Genomic DNA, 13,248 nt, shown 5'->3' with positions numbered 1-13,248 from the left:
CTAGTGTTTTGTCTAGGGACTTTACATCTGTGACTAGCGAACTAGGCCTATAATTTTCTTTTCTTCCTGATGCTCATGTCTAGATTTGGCAGTAAGATTTTATAGTGCTTTCATAACATGAGTGTGAGTGTTTGGTAAAACTCTCCTGCAACCATCTAGACTTAGCTTGTTTTGCAGGGGGAGCCTCTTTATTACAGATTTATAGATAATGGGTAAAGATAAATAGGTGTGTAACTAGATATATTCGTATGTCTTTGCATTTTTCTTGAACCACTTTTTTTCTAGAAATGTTTCTATTTTATCTAGTTTAGAAATTGTTTTTGGAATAAACTAGTTCACATTGTTTTCTTGGGATTTTAAAAAATAAGGGTCTAACTGTTTATGTCCCATTTTTGATTCTGAATAGTGTTCATCTTTATTGTTCCAATCTTATCAGTCTTGCCAGAGGTTTGTCTACTTTATTATTTTTTAAAAAGTTTTGTGAATTTTTTTTATTTCATTGATTATATGAATTCTTTCCTTTTTTTTTTTTACTTTTGTTGTTACTTTGTAATTCTTTTACTAGCCACATGACTTGAAGTTTAGCTTCTTTGCTTTTAATATTTCTTTTTGAAGAATAATTATATGTGGCTGGGCTCAGTGGCTCACGCCTGTAATCCCAGCACTTTGGGAGACCAAAACTGGTGGATCACCTGAGGTTAGGAGTTCAAGTCCAGCCTGGCAAACATGGTGAAACTCCGTCTCTACTAAAAATACAAAAATTAGCCGGACATGGTGGCACAGGCCTATAGTCCCAGCTACTCAGGAGGCTGAGGCAGGAGAATCACTTGAACCTGGGAGAAGGAGGTTGCAGTGAGCTGAGATTGTGCCATTACACTCCAACCTGGGCAACAGAGCAAGACTCCGTCTCAAAAATAAATAAATAAATAAAATAATTATATTTAAGGTTGTACTTACCTTTCTATAGGACTTTGCTCCATCTGACAAGTTTTGTCATGTGGTACTTTTGTTGTCTTTACTTTTAAATATTTCATGACATTGTCATTTCTTCTTTAACCAATGAGCTATTTTTAGTGCATTTTTTGTTTCCAATTAAAGGTTGCTATTTTTTTTACCATCTTTTTAGTGTTGTTTATAATTTATATATATGCTTTGTAGACAGCGATTATATTAAATCTTGGAAATTATTTTAATTTTTTGTGACCTAATACGTGATTTTTCTTTTTTTTCTTTTTCTTTTTTTTTTTTGACAGTGTCTTTCTCTGTCACCCAGGCTGCAGTGCAGTGGCTTGATCACATCTCACTGCAGCCTTAATCTCCCCAGCTCAGGTGATCCTTCCACCTCAGCCTCCCAGGTAGGTAGAACTATAGGCAGACACCAACATGGCTCATTTTTATTTTTTGTAGAAATGGGGTTTTGCCATGTTGCACAAGTTGATCTCAAACTCCTGACCTCAAGTGATCCACCCACCTCAGCCTCTCAGAGTGCTGGGATTACAGGTGTAAGTCACCATGCCCAGCCCGTAGCCCTTTTTTTTTTTTTTAATGTTCCACGTGTATTGAAATAACATATATTCTCCACTTGTTGTGTGCAAGATTCTCTATTAATCAAACTTGTTGATCTAATTTTATTTAAGTAGTCTATATTATTACTTAATTTTTCTGTGCTAAATGTATCAGTTTTTAATATATCAAAATTTTCCAAAATTAATATCATTTTTGAGTTTATCGAGTTCTCTTTTTGTCTCTGTGTGCTCATAAAGGTACTAATTGAATCTTTTTTATCGTGATGAAATAGCTCTTTTTAGTGCTTTTTGTCTTTTTTACTTTGTCTCATATCAATATTGTTGCATCACCTTTTCTGTTGTTTGTATTTTCCTTGTAATCTTTTTATTCTTATATCGTCTTTTTATGTTCATCCTGTAAGTTTCTTTCTGCTTAAGGCATATGTCTTAGTCTATTTTGGCTCCTATAACAAAATACCTTAGACTGGGTAATTCATAAACAACAGAAATTTATTGCTCACAGTTCTGGAGGCTGGGCAGTCTAAAATCAAGGCACTGGTAGATTTGGTGTCTGATGAAGGACTGCTTTCTGCTTCAAAGATGTCACCTTCTTGTCGCATCCTTACAGTAGGAGGACAAGAGAGCTCTCCAGAGTCTTTTATGGGAGCATTAATCCCATTCATGAGGATGGAGCCCTCATGATTTAATAACTTCTCAAGGGCCCTACTTTTTAATACTATCACATTTGGTATTAGGTTCCAACATTAATTTAGGGGGACACTGCTGTCATTTGAATGTTTCCCCTCCAAAATTCAGATGTTCTCAATGCAAGAGTATTGGGAGGTGTGTAGTGACCCTAGCCAGTGAGAAGTGAAGTGGGGACTGCTGCTAGCAAAGCAACCAGGCAGGGTTTCCCTGTTGGGTTTTAGACTTACTTAGGACCTGTTACCCCTTTCTTCTTTCCTATTTCTCCCTTTTGGAATAGCAGTGTCTATCCTATGCCTGTACACTATTGTTTTGATAGCACATGACTTGTTTGATTTCACAAGTTTACAGCTGGGGAGGAATTTGCCTCAGGATGAACCATGCATTGGTTCCCATATCTCTGGACTTTAGACTTTATAAAGTTGATGCTGGAATGAGCTAAGATTTTAGGGGCTATTGACATGAAGTATTTTTGTGTGAGAAGGACATGAATTTGGGTGAGGGGGCAGGGGCAGAATGCTATGAACATGTTTGAATATGTTTCCCTCCAGAATTCAGACGTTTCCAATGCAACAGTATTGGGAAGTGTGGCTTTTGGGAAGTAAATTACTCATGAGGGTTCTGCCCTCATAAATGGGATTAGGTGCCCTTATAAAATGGCATGACAAGGGAATTTGTCCTGTTTGCCCTTCCACCTTCTGCCATGTGAGGATATAATGTTCCTCCTCTTTGGACAGTGCAGCCCTCACCAGACAACAAACCTGCTAGCACCTTAATCTTAGGCTTCCCAGCCTCTAGAACTGTATTAAACAAATTTATTTTCTTTATAAATGACCAAGTCAGTGATATTCGGTCAGAGTAGCACAGACAGACTAAGACAGACACTAACATTCAGACCATAGCAGCATGTTTATGAAAGGAGGACTTCTTTTTTCCATCCAGGTTGATAGTGTCTTTTATTTATTTTATTTATTTATTTTTATTTTATTTATTTATTTATTTATTTATTTATTTATTTATTTATTTATTTATTTTTTGAGACCGAGTCTCACTCTGTCACCAGGCTGGAGTGCAGCGGCACGATCTCGGCTTACTGCAACCTCCGACTCCCTGGTTCAAGTGATTCTCCTGCCTCAGCCTCCTGAGTAGCTGGAATTACTGGCACACGCCACCACGCTCAGCTAACGTTTGTATTTTTAATAGAGACGGGGTTTCACCATGTTGGCCAGGATGGTCTTGATCTCCTGACCTCATGATCCACCTGCCTTGGCCTCCCAAAGTGCTAGGATTAGAGGCGTGAGCCACCGCGCCCGGCCATCTTTGTCTTGGAATAGATGAGTTAAATCCGTTTGTATTTATTGGGAGCGGTATATCAGAAATTTATTTCTACTAACTTATTTTGTTTTCTGTTTATCATCTTCTTTTTCCTTTATGGCCAACTGTTAGATTGTTAAAGCTATTTTTATACTGCCTTTCTCTCTTTTGCTTTTTTGAAGAGCTACAGATTATTATTATTTTGATAGCTATTCCTACATTTTTAACATCCACAGAACTATGCACTTTTCCACAGTGTTTATATTATATAAGATATGTATCTCCTTTTCAAAGTGGATAAAAACATACACAAGATTCCAAGGGTACTGTGTCTGAGAAAACTTAGAAGGACCTAAAGATGTTGTGTTCTGGAAAACTGTTAGTTGACCCAAGAAGAGACGATCATGATGCCAAAAACACTGATGTAGAAGATTCATGTGAAGTTTTACTTTCATTGTTAAGCAAAATTATCCTAAACTTGGAAATAATAAGACAGCAAGAAGAGGTGGGTGTGGTTTTTTGTTTGTTTGTTTGTTTGTTTTCTTGAGATGGAGTCTCAGTCTGTCACCCAGGCTGGAGTGCAGTGGTGCCATCTTGGCTCACTGCAACCTCCGCCTCCCAGGTTCAAGCGATTCTCATGCCTCAATCTCCCAAGTAGCTGGGGTTACAGGCACATGCCACCATGCCTGGCTAATTTTTTATTTTTAGTAGAGACCATGTTGACCGGGCTGGTCTCAAACTCCTGACCTCAGGTGATGCGCCTGCCTCGGCCTCCCAAAGTGCTGGGATTACAGGCATGAGCCACTGTGCCCAGCCGTGGGTGTGTTTTTTAATGCAGTAATGGAGCATTGTTTAACAGATCTGCCCCCAGGATTATTTAATGCTATAGGAGAATGCTCCTGCATTTGACTCTACTATTTACTCTATTAATAAGAGCTCAGGCACTGTGCAGTGAGTTGTCAACTTACAGATTTTTTTAGTATGTGGTAGAGATGTAAGTGATTATCTTCAGTAAGAAGGATAATCTATGATTTCATTACCCTGTGGGACATTAATAGGTTTTGTATCTAATCTAACAATCCTGTTCTAGCATTCTTTTTTGTGTGTAAATAATAATTTCTTCAAATGCTCTTAGAACCAGTTTATCATCCTGCTGGTTCCCTCATCAATTATTGAAGGCAATAAAAGCTTTGACATAGATTAATTCTATATTGGTAAGAGAGTCATGTTTTTAACTTTTGAGGATTTTTCTTTGACATCATGATGTGTTTGAGTGAAAAAATATATAAATTAATATTTTATATGACATACAATTAACAAATTAAGTGTTAATTAGATATTAGATTAGTTCATCTTACTCCCTAAAAATATATGTTTTTAAGTGGGTCAAAAACTCTTCTACATATTCAGTGTTTATTTACCTTGTATTGGGATCTATATGCCAGAAGTAATTGATGATTGTGAGAACAGAAAGTGCAATCTGAAATGACGTCTGATGAATTGACAGAGACCAGGAAGGGGCTGGAACTTTTTCCTACAGGTGATGGGAACCACTGAAGTGTTTTAAGTCGGAGTGATGTGAGTTTTAAAAGATGATTTGGCAGCAGCAGAAAATGCATATAACACCAGTTAAGACATTATTGTAATGGCCCAAACAGGACCCAATGAGGGCTTAAAACAGAACAATGATAACAGGAATGGAAAAATGAAGTCAAATTTAAGGTAAAAATCAGCAAAATTGACATTTTGCAGGTGCAAAAAAGGGAGAAATCATGAACAACTCCCATGTTTAGTCATTGTAGCCGGACTTGGGGAGTGGAGGTGCTACTAACTGAGACAGGGAACACAGAAGTTGGATTAGGTTTGTGGTGGCAGGTTGAGGAGCCTACAACAAGAACGGTGGGGCTGACAGGCATTGCTCCTTTAAATGGTCATTGCCCCTTTAAGATTCTGCCCTTCCCCCTTAACCCACCCAGGCCCCTGCTGGATTTCCTTGCCCTAATTTACAGTCAGCACCAAAGCTTCTGAGCATGCGCTCAAGGAAGAGCTGGACTAATTAAAGCTCTCCTGAGGTTCAAGGTATTGCATCTGTGGCTCTTAGCAAAGAGTTCCATTTTTGAGAGCATATTTTCTCCAGCTAACCATTTTTTCTCGTTTTTCTTTTTAAATCTTTTTCCTCCATAACTTTATATTATCTGTATCTTTTTAATCACTGAAGAATAATTAACATCTAGGTTTTTTCTTTTAATAATAAAAAATTAAAATAATGTTTTCAATACAGCGTCTATCAAAGATACTGTTTGATCCATGAAAGAAGAAAAAAATTAACTTTATTTGGTCAGTTACATAAATCTTGGGAGCAAATATAATCAATCATGATCATGTTCTTTTTTTTTAATTACAAAACCTGTGCACCTTACTACTGTGTCGTGTCTTTTGTTTCATTGGTAATTTGGTGTCCCAGATGGCTACTGAAATTTGGTGTGTAAGATAATAGACTTTCTGGATGTCACATATTGTTAGAAATCCTTGGAAATCAGTGTTCTATCCCAGCCTAAATGCACTGCCTTTTAAAGACAAATCTGAAGAACATTTCTCCCTCTTCATAAGCCTTCATTCATGCTGAGATAACACTTTATAGTTAGAATGTCACAGCACCATACCTTAATAAAGATAGCTAAAGTACATATACCTCTGTCAACATTAAGTTGATATAAACATAGCAAATATGATGGGAAGAAGCAAATAACAAGGGAGTCAGGAGATTTTGTGGGTAGATGCCTGGGAAGAAGGAGCAAAAGACAAAGGGAAGAGAAGTAAAAAGAAAATGGAGTTAGCAGTGAGGTGGACATCATCTGGTCTTCCAAACCAACAACAGTCATTCAAAAAGATTGTTAAGTGGGTGAAAAACATATTTAAAAAGATCTACATTTAATATGGAGAAATTGGCCATTTCCATGTCTCAAACCTTAGCAATAAAACAAAAGAGTATAAATAGAGTTAGGTATAAAATTCAGGAAGTTAAGGTAGAGAGATATGAAATATGAGGAAAACTAACCGTTAATTATATTTGAATTTAGATAGTAGAGTGTATTGCTTGCTAAGAGTCCAATTTTACATGTTGTCCAAGAGGCACTAAGCTTAGATAATAGTGCATTCATTTAATTCAACAGATTCATTCCTGAGTGCTCATATTTAATGAAAATGTCAGTGTTGTTACTGTTTTTGTTGCTGTTGCTGATGCTATTTCTTACATGGAAGAGTTATATAACTAGGGAATACTGAGTGACATGATGAATTTGCTGTATTCATGGAGTCAATAAATAGAGTGATTCAGTAGAATGGATGAGAAACTTGGCCTATGCAGGCACAAATGCCTCACAGTTTCTCAGGATTAAAATATAGATGCTTATTGGAACTTCCAGAACCACTTCTATTGGTTGAGTATTGCATAAGGATGACAATGACGTATATCAAGAGTCTCAAAGCCAACTGGGCTTTTTAAATTAAAACCAGCAATTTGCATTGCTTTTATTTTTTTCCATTTTTATTTATTTTTATTTCTGTTTTTTATTTTTCCATAAGGTATTGGGGTACAAGTGATATTTGGTTACATGAGTAAGTTCTTCAGCGGTGATTTGTGAGATTTTGGTGCACCCATCACCCAGGCAGTATACACTGCACCCCATTTGTAGTCTTCTATCCCTCGACCCCCCCCACTCTTTCACCCCAAGTCCCCAAAGTCCATTGTATCATTCTTATGCCTTTGCATCCTCATAGCTTAGATCCCACATATCAGTGAGAACATATGATGTTTGGTTTTCCATTTCTGAGTTGCTTCACTTAGAATAGTAGTCTCCAATCTCATCCAGGTCACTGCAAATGCCGTTAATTCATTTCTTTTTATGGCTGAGTAGTATTACATCAAATATATACACCACAATTTCTTTATTCACTCATTGATTGATGGGCATTTGCATTGGTTCCACGATTTTGCAATTGTGAATTGTGCTGCTATAAACCTGCCTGTGCAAGTATCTTTTTCGTATAATGACTCCTTTTCCACTGCGTAGATACCCAGTAGTGGGATTGCTGGATCAAATGGTAGTTCTCCTTTTAGTTATTTAAGGAATCTCCACACTGTTTTCCACATGTAGGTGGGGATGTACTAGTTTACATCCCCACTAGCAGTGTGGAAGTGTTCCCTGATCACTGCACCCACGCCAACATCTACTGTTTTTTGATTTTTTTATTATGGCCATTCTTGCAGGAGTAAGGTGGTATCACATTGCGGTTTTGATTTGCATTTCCCTGATCATTAGTGATATTGAGCAATTTTTTTATTTTTTTATTTTTTTTGAGACGGGGTCTTGGTCTGTTGCTCTGTTGCCCAGACTGGACTGCAGTGGCGCGATCTCCGCTCACAGCAAGCTCCGCCTCCCAGGTTCACGCCATTCTCCTGCCTCAGCCTCCCGAGTAGCTGGAACTACAGGTGCCCACCACGACGCCCAGCTAATTTTTTTGTATTTTTAGTAGAGACGGGGTTTCACCATGTTAGCCAGGATGGTCTCGATCTCCTGACCTCATGATCCACCCACCTCGGCCTCCCAAAGTGCTGGGGAGCATTTTTTCTTGTTTGTTGGGCCATTTGTTTGTCCTTATTTTGAGAATTGTCTATTCATGTCCTTAGCCCACTTTTTGATGCGATTGTGTTTTCTTACTGATTTGTTTGAGTTCATTGTAGATTCTGGATATTAGTCCTTTGTCAGATGTACAGATTGTGAAGATTTTCTCCCACTCTGTGGATTGTCTGTCTACTCTGCTGTTCCTTTTGCTGTGCAAAAGCTCTTTAGTTCAATTAAGTCTCAACTATTTATCTTTGTTTTTATTGCATTTGCTTTTGGATTCTTGGTCATGAAATCCTTGCCTAAGAATGTCTAGAATGGTTTTTCCAATGTTGTCTTCTAGAATTTTTATAGTTTCAGGCATTAGATTTAAGTCCTTAATCCATCTTGAGTTGATTTTTATGTAAGGTGAGAGATGAGGATCCAGTTTCATTCCCCTACATGTGGCTAGCCAATTATCCCAGCACCATTTGTTGAAAAGGGTGTCCTTTCCCCACTTTATGGTTTTGTTTGCTTTCTTGAAGATCAGTTTGCTGTAAGTATTTGGGTTTATTTCTGGGTTCTCTATCCTATTGATCTATGTACCTATTTTTATACCAGTACCATGCTGGCTTGTTGACTATGGCCCTACAGTATAGTTTGTAATCAGGTGGTGTGATGCCTCCAGATTTGTTCTTTTTGCTTAGACTTGCTTTGGGTATGTGGGCTCTTGTTTGGTTCCATATTAATTTTAGAATTGTTTTTTCTAATTTTGTGAAGAATGATGGTGGTATTTTGATGGGGATTGCATTGAATTTGTAGATTGCTTTTGGCAGTGTGGTCATTTTCACAATATTGATTCTACCTATCCATGAGCATGGGATGTGTTTTCATTTGTTTGTATCATCTATGATCTCTTTCAGCAGTGTTTTGTAGTTTTCCTTGTAGAGGTTTTTTGACTCCTTGGTTAGGTATATTCCTAAATATTTTTTTTTTTGCAGCCCTTGAAAAAGGGCCTGAGTTCTTGATTTGATTCTCTGCTTGGTCGCTGTTGTATAGAAGAGCTACTGATTTGTGTACATTAATCTTGTATCCGGAAACATTGCTGAGTTATTTTACTAGTTCTAGGAGCTTTCTGGAGGAATCTTTAGGGTTTTCGAGGTAAATGAGCATATGGTCAGCAAACAGTGACAGTCTGACTTCCTCTTTACTGATTTGGATGTCCCTTATTTCTTTCTCTTGTCTGACTGCTCTGGCTAGGACTTCCAGTACTATGTTGTAGAGGAGTGGTGAGAGTGGGCATTGTTACCTTGTTCCAGTTCTCAGAGAAAATGCTTTCAACTTTTCCTCATTTGGTATTATGTTGGCTGTGGGCTTGTCGTAGATGGCTTTTGTTACATTGAGGTATGTACCTCATATGCCAGTTTTGCCGAGAGTTTTAATCATAAAAGGATGCTGGATTTTGTCAAATGCTTTTTCTGCATCTATTGAGATGTTAGTGTGATTTTTGTTTTTAATTCTGTTTATGTGGTGTACCACATTTACTGACTTGCATATGTTAAACCATCGCTGCATCCCTGGTATGAAACCCACTCAATCGTGGTGGATTATCTTTTTGATATGTTGTTGGATTTGGTTAGCTAGTATTTTGTTAAGGATTTTAGCATCTATGTTCATCAAGGATATTGGTCTGTAGTTTTCTTTTTTGGTTTTGTCCTTTCTGGTTTTGGTATTACGGTAATGCTAGCTTCATAGAATGAATTAGAGAGGGTTCCTTCTTTCTCTATCTTGTGGAATAGTGTCAAAAGGATTGGTACCGATTCTTCCTTGAATGTCTGGTAGAATTCTGCTGTGAATCCATCTGGTCCCAGGCACTTTTTGTTGGTAATTTTTTTTTTTTTTTTTTTTTTTGAGACGGAGTTTCGCTCTTGTTGCCCAGGCTAGAGTGCAATGGTGCGAACTCAGCTCACTGCAACCTCCATCTCCTGGGTTCAAGCGATTCTCCTGCCTCAGCCTCCCAAGTAGCTGGGATTACAGGCATGCACCACCACACCCAGCTAAATTTGTATTTTTAGTAGAGATGGGGTTTCACCATGTTGGTCAGGGTAGTAACGAACAGTAATTTTTTAATTACCATATCAGTCTCACTGCTTGTTATTGGTCTGTTCAGAGTATCTAATTTTTCCTGATTTAAGCTAGGAGGGTTGTATTTTTCCAGGAATTTATCCATCTCTTCTAGGTTTTTTAGTTTATGTACGTAAAGGTGTTCATAGTAGCCTTGAATGATCTTTTGTATTTCAGTGGTATCAGTTATAATATCTCCTGTATCATTTCTTAATGAGGTTGTTTGGATTTTCTTTCTTCTTTTCTTGGTTAATCTTGCTAATGGTCTATTAATTTTATTTATCTTTTCAAAGAACCAGCTTTTTGTTTCATTTACCTTTTGTATTTTTTTGTGTGTTTCAGTTTCATTTAGTTCTGCTCTGATCTTGGTTATTTTTGTTTTCTTCTGCTGGGTTTGGATATGGTTTGTTCTTGTTTCTTTAGTTCCTTGAGGTGTGACCTTAGAATGTCAGTTAGTGCTCTTTCAGTCTTTTTGATATAGGCATTTGGTGTTATGATCTTTCCTCTTAGCACCACCTTTGCTGTATCCCAGAGGTTTTGATAGGTTGTGTCATTACTGTCATTCAGTTTGAATAATTTTTTAATTTCCATCTTGATTTTGTTTTTGACCCAATGCTCATTCAGAAACAGGTTATTTAATTTCCATGTATTTGTATGGTTTTGAAGGTTCCTTTTGGAGTTGATTTCCAGTTTTATTCCACTGTGGTCTGAGAGAGTGTTTGATATAATTTCAATTTTCTTAAATGTATTGAGACTCTTATGGCCTATCATATGGTCTATCTTGGAGAAAATTCCATGAGTTATTGAATAAAATGTGTATTCTGTGGTTGTTGGATGAAATGTTCTATATATATCTATTAAGTCCATTTGTTCCAAGGTATCGTTTAAATCCATTGTTTCTTTGTTGACTGTCTTTCTTGATGACCTGTCAAGTGCTGTTACTGGAATATTGAAGTCCCCCACTATTATTTTGTTGCTGTCTATCTCATTTCTTAGGTCTATTAGTAATTGTTTTATAAATTTGGGAGCTCCAGTGATAGGCACATATATGTTTAGGATTGTGATATTTTCCTCTTGCACAAGGCCTTTTACTGTTATATAATGTCCCTCTTTGTCTCTTTTAACTGCTGTTGCTTTAAAGTTTGTTTTGTCAGATATAAGAATAGCTACCCTGCTCACATTTGGTGTCTGTTTGCATGAAATGCCTTTCCCCCTGCTCTTTACTTTAAGCTAATATGAGTCCTTATGTGTTAGGTTAGTCTCCTGAAGGCAGCAGGTAGTTGGCTGGTGAGTTCTTATCCATTCTGAGGTTCTGTATCTTTTACGTGGAGCATTTAGGCCATTTACATTCAATGTTAGTATTGAGATGTGAGGTACTGTTGCATTCATTGTGCTATTTTTTGGCCTGTGTACCTTGGATTTTTTGTTTTATGTTTTTGCCTTTTAACTTGTTTTTTTTTGTTTTATAGGTCCTGTGTGATTTATGCTTTAAAGAGTTTCTGTTTTGATGTGTTTCCAGGATTTGTTTCAAGATTTAGAGCTTCTTTTAGCAGTTCTTGTAGTGGTGGCTTGTTATATCGACGTCTCTCACCAATTGTTTGTCTGAGAAAGACTATCTTTCCTTCATATATGATGCTTAGTTTCGCTGGATACAAAATTCTTGGCTGATAATTGTTTTGTTTGAGGAGGCTGAAGATAGGACCCCAGTCCCTTCTAGCTTATAGGGTTTCTGCTGATAAATCTGCTGTTAATCTGATAGATTTTCCTTTGTAAGTTACCTGGTGCTTCTCTTTCACCGCTCTTAAGATTCTTTTCTTTGTCTTAACTTTAGATAACCTGATGACAATGTGCATAGGCAATGAGCTGTTTGTGACGAATTTCCCAGGTGTTCTTTGTGCTTCTTGTATTTGGATGTCTAGGTCTCTAGCAAGGTGAGGGAAGTTTTCCTCGATTATTCCCCCAAAATGTTTTCCAAGCTTCTAGAATTCTCTTCTTCCTCAGGAACACCAATTATTCTTAGGTTTGGTTATTTAACATAATCCCAGACTTCTTGGAAGCTTCGTTCATATTTTCTTAGTCTTTTTTATTTCTCTTTGTTGGATTAGGTTAATTCGAAGACCTTGTCTTCGAGTTCTGAATTTCCTTCTTCTACTTGTTAATTCTATTGCTGAGACTTTCCAGAGCATTTTGCATTTCTATAAGTGTCTCCAATGTTTCCTGAATTTTTTATTGTTTTTTCTTTAAGCTATTTCTTTCCTTGAATATTTTTCTCTTCACTTCTTGTATCATTTTTTGGATTTCCTTGCATTGGGCTTTGTCTTTCCCTGGTGCCTCCCTAATTAGCTTAATAACTAACCTCCTGAATTCTTTTTCAGGTAAATCAAGGATTTCTTCTTGGTTTCGATTCATTGCTGGTGAACTAGTATGATTTTTGGGGGGTGTTAAAGAGCCTTGTAACCAGAGGTGGTTTTCTGGTTCCTTCTCATTTGGGTAGGGCCTGTCAGAGGGAAGGTCTAGGGCTGAAGGCTGTTGTTCAGATTCTTTTGTCCCACAATATGTTCCCTTGATGTAGTACTCTCCCTTTTTTCCTGTGGATGTAGCTTCCTGTGAGCCAAACTGCAGTGATAGTTGTCTCTCTTCTGGGTCTAGCCACTCAGCGAGTCTACCTGGCTCCGGGCTGGTACTGGGGGTTGTCTGCACAGAGTCCTGTGATGTAAACTGTCTCTGCGTCTCTCAGCCGTGGATACCAGCGCCTGTTCCAGTGGAGGTGGCAGGGGAGTGCAATGGACTCCGTGAGGGTTCTTAGCTTTGCTGGTTTAATGCTCTATATTTGTGCTGGTTGGCCTCCTGCCAGGAGATGGTGCTTTCCAGAGAGCATCAGCTATGGTAGTACGGACAGGAACCGATGGTGGTTGGGGCCCTAGATCTCCCAAGATTATATGCCTTTTGTCTTCAGCTACCAGGGTGGGTAGGGGAGGACCATCAGGTGGGGTCAG

General features: G+C 37.8%; 1 long non-coding RNA gene across 3 annotated transcripts in view; it reads left to right on the top strand.

Moving 5' to 3' along the window:
- Positions 1–13,248, top strand: part of LOC134756785 (uncharacterized) — a 44,020-nt gene that overhangs the window by 2,294 nt on the left and 28,478 nt on the right. The gene's annotated exons all lie outside the window — the stretch shown is intronic.

This window comes from Gorilla gorilla, chromosome 1 (genome assembly GCF_029281585.2).
Source record: "Gorilla gorilla gorilla isolate KB3781 chromosome 1, NHGRI_mGorGor1-v2.1_pri, whole genome shotgun sequence".
In the NCBI taxonomy this organism is placed as follows: domain Eukaryota; kingdom Metazoa; phylum Chordata; class Mammalia; order Primates; family Hominidae; genus Gorilla; species Gorilla gorilla.
Note: the sequence above shows the minus strand (reverse complement) of the source record. Positions and strands in the feature narration are given on the sequence as shown.